We start from the raw sequence: 4,061 nt of genomic DNA, 5'->3' as shown, positions 1-4,061 counted from the left end.
TTCTTTCTTTCTTTCTTTTTCTTTTTCTTTCTTTCTTTCCTTCCTTCCTTCCTTCCTTCCTTCCTTCCTTCCTTCCTTCCTTCCTTCCTTCCTTTTTTCCTTTCTTTCTTTCTTCTTCTTTCTCCTCTCCAGACCTTCTACTGTATTTGCCTAAATTACCCTCCTGAAACACAATCTGAAACTGACGCTGAACTCTGAACTATTAGCCTGACATTAAAAAAAAAATAAAACCTGTAAAGTTTATGCACAATTCATATTTTAACTCTCATCTTCCATCTTACCCTTCCTGTATAGACTGCTTTTCAGCCGCCTTGAACAATCTCTGGTCTGGGAATAGACTGTGTTCTGGGAGGGTTCGGGGTTGTATAGATGGTGTGCTATTTCTTCTGCCTGAATAGCCCGCTCTCCTCTTTTTTGTCTGACTGAAATCATCTTTCAATTGACATTTCTATCAGAATGTTTGTTCTCCCTAAGACTCGCTCTTAAGTAATACTATATGGTTTTCACATTGTGGTCTCACAATGTCTTTTAATGATTTGTTCACTTTCTTCTTCTGTCAGTCTACTGTGCGCTCCATAAATGCAGGACCCAAATCTGATTTATCTTTTCTTCCCAGTGCCTAGAAGAAAGTGGCCACTTAAAAGTCATGTCAAATGGAATCCAATGGTCCTGGGCACATCAAGAGAGACATGAACATTGAACAAAAGCACAGGAAAAAGAAGGTGATGGACTGAGGAAACTATATTTAGAACCAGGTAATTTGGAGAAGTGAAGAGGGATAAATCAAAATGGGGCCTAAACATGGAAGTATGCTACCATATGGTGGCATTCGCCTGTAATTGCAGCACTCAGGAGGCTGAGGCAGGAGGATCACCATGAGTCTGAGGCAAGCCTGGGCTACGTAGTTAAAGGCCAGCCTGAATTACAGTGTGAGACCCTGTCTCAAAAAAGGAAAAGAAAGTAAAAACAGAGGTCATATGGAGAAAAACATCCGCAGCCTAAATGCAAAGAGAATTATAGTACAGATGGTATGAGCAGATGTTCAAATTCAGGGATGTTGCTAAACATCAAAAAGAAAATATTCCCAGGACATTAGTGCTAAGTGTCCAAAAAAGACAAAAAACTGCTGATCTTTACACAAATATTCTCAGGATCAATTTAGGTCACCATCTCAAGTTATTCTTTAAAAAGTATTGCCCACATAAAGGCAGCATGTATACAATAATGCCCAGTGATTTAAATAGTATTCTTTATTTTAGAAACACTTCATAAACTATTACTTCCCTTTTGAAAACCTTGGTGTTCCAGGTATCTTTGTATCTCAGGAAGAATACTGAACATAGGTGTCTGAGAGTCTCATAATTTACCTGAGTGAAAAACCAGAGACAAAACCCCAGAAGTAGCAGGATTATGTTGCCAAAAAAGTCTCTGAAACTTTCAACAATGAAAAATTCAACATGCTTCATCACTCAAGCACCTTTAGAGGAGTTTTGATTTATAATGTTAATTACTTCTGCAAGACTATAGTAGGTAAATAGAAATAATTGAAGTCCTTTTTCATTTTGGTACAGGAGATCTGTTGGCAGGATACCAGACTTGTTACGGTGTTTCACCTTTCTGAATTCATGTGAAAAAGGGTTTCCCAGAGTCGTAATAAAAGAATATCTCCCCCAAGAGCGTAGTGATCTTTTTCAATTCTTCTGCAGTGACATGATAGACTGTTGCACCACAGTCTGATATTCCATGAATCTTGTTTTGATACGTTGCCAAGGGTTTCTGGTAATATTTGCTTAGTAGAGTACAACTGTATTTATTTGTTCTCTGCCTGTCCATGTTTTCTGTTTATGTGAGTTATTTTGCCGTTGATTTTTCTTCTTGGAAGTGAGAACTAGAATTTACATGTCAATATTATAGTCAGATTCTGATACCAAACTGTGAGAAAACTCTTCATGTCAATTATTCAGGGTGACTTCCAGGATATAGATGGTTATAATGAAATATATATAACTGTATGTGCTGATACTTATATATACCTCACCAGTTTAAGACAGAAATCTAGATTTAAAGCTGAGTTAGAAGTAACTAGAAGATACAAAATATAACCTGGAAAATAATATGAACATAATTTTTAGACTAAGTGAATATGTTGACATGTTACAAATATAAACTTAGTAATGGTATGATTTTTATTCTCCCTTGGTGAAGTTCAGTATCGTATAGTTCGGTATTTCTTTGGTTAGAATACACACACACACACACACACCCTTACCAGTTTCTCCCATTACACACAACTGTACCGGTTACTCCCAGTAGGAGTTCCTGGACCGTAAACCATCTCTGAGAATTGATTCCACACTCTCTCAAATATGACTTTTCATAAGTCAAGTCCTTTAAAAATATAACATTTCATATATTTCTCAGACTACATGTCAAATCAGTCTCATGCAAGCATAATACTTTTACTACTTTCTTAGAGCATGGTGTTGAAAGGGAAAAAATTTAATATATCTGTGCAACATCTATGTTAACGCAGTGGTGGAATATTGAAACTGCTTTTATCTGCCACATTTCTCAAATGAAAGCGGCAGCTGATTTTTATGGTAGTTAAACTGTGAACCTTGCCCACAATCTAGCCTCTACGGACGTGCTCCTTAGGTGTTATTAAGGAAGCAGTCTTTATTCCACATCTTAGACTTTCAAAGTTGCTGTGGATAGAAGCAGCCTATCATGTGGTCATGTCTACACCATAAAATCTTTCCAAAGTATGCAGCAAATTCTTGATAGAATTCACAGGCCTTACAAGAAGTTGTACCAAAATTTCCTGGTATTCCTCAGGCACATTGTAGGGGAGACTGTGGTCTAGTTTGGCCCCCAAAGTCATTGCAAGTTTTCATGTTAATTGTTTCTGAATTAGCTCCCATGAAACTGTTGTTTCTACCTCTTGCTGTCTACATTACAGTATCTGTACGTCACACACAACAAAAGAGTAAATTTAACTATCTCAACAAGGGATAGAAGAGTATTTTGAGACAAAGAGAGCAAATAGGATTTGGCTCAATCTTTCAGAAAAGTTTACTATCAGCAAAAACAAAACAAAAAGGCTACAGGTAAGCAGCTTCTCGTGTGAATTTGTTCAAGTGGTTTTGAAAGGAGTTACGCTTTATACACCCTTATCCTTTTGTGGAAATTGAATATGCCAAAATCCTGGCTGTGATGCTGATAAACTTCTTGTATCACGCACAGTCAACAATGTCTTTTCTTCTGCAATCCTGACTAACTGAGTGACACCCATCTTTGGCAAATCCCCCACAGAGTAACTTGAGCTCGCGTGCCCCTCGCCACGATGCCAGCAATGACATGATCCAGCGGGGATTTGAAACCCTATCTCAACAAATTTATTTCTGTTTTTCAACATACAATATTCAAAGCAAGACTTTGGCATGGTAACGCAATTCTTGACAGGGCTAAGGTAAATTCATCGTGCTAAACTGAAATGTTTCTGGCAGATGTCTACGCTGTAACAGTCAAATTGTGTGTACTATAATATATGACAACCAGCTCGCTACCTCTAGTTGTAAAACTTGCAAGTATAGTACTTCATTAATGAAAGCCTGGCGTGTAATTACCGCTGCTTTTTGTTTTTTCATTTAGAAAAACTTTTTGAAGGTAGTTTGCCATCTTATACTGTGACTTTTCTAATGGGTGTAGGAAAATAAACTTTCATTAGAGATATTCATGTATTTTGATGGTTTTCACACTGTACACTTGTTCAAATTTAGGAAAGTATAAAGCGAAATATTTTCTCTTATTAAAAATTAACTTTGGTACCCATGCAAATGGTCATTTGACCACACGAGTGGTCTCCTTTAAAAAGAAATGATTAAAATGTCAACATAAAACATTAAAATATTTTTAAATGGATAGTTTTCATGAGAACCTTTGCCTAAATATCTGTAACACCTACATACTTCAGGACAGTTCATCATACTTTAGTTCTAAGCGCCTAAAAAATATTTAGCTTAAAAGAAAATGTAAGCCCAATGAGTGACAACTTTTTACTT

At 36.7% G+C, this 4,061-nt stretch overlaps 1 long non-coding RNA gene across 1 annotated transcript in view; it reads left to right on the top strand.

Moving 5' to 3' along the window:
• The window catches only part of LOC102008561, a 2,894-nt gene extending 1,230 nt beyond the window's left edge, over nt 1–1,664 (top strand). Inside the window, exons 2-3 of the long non-coding RNA XR_261538.2 lie at nt 617–755; nt 1,572–1,664. This is a non-coding gene — a long non-coding RNA (uncharacterized LOC102008561). The remainder of the gene's footprint in view (nt 1–616; nt 756–1,571) is intronic.
• The last annotated feature ends 2,397 nt before the right edge of the window (nt 1,665–4,061 follow it).

This window comes from Chinchilla lanigera, unplaced genomic scaffold, assembly GCF_000276665.1.
Source record: "Chinchilla lanigera isolate Chin_1 unplaced genomic scaffold, ChiLan1.0 scaffold00031, whole genome shotgun sequence".
NCBI lineage: Eukaryota > Metazoa > Chordata > Mammalia > Rodentia > Chinchillidae > Chinchilla > Chinchilla lanigera.
The sequence above is the reverse complement of the archived record's forward strand: the minus strand, read 5'-3'. Positions and strand labels throughout refer to the sequence as shown.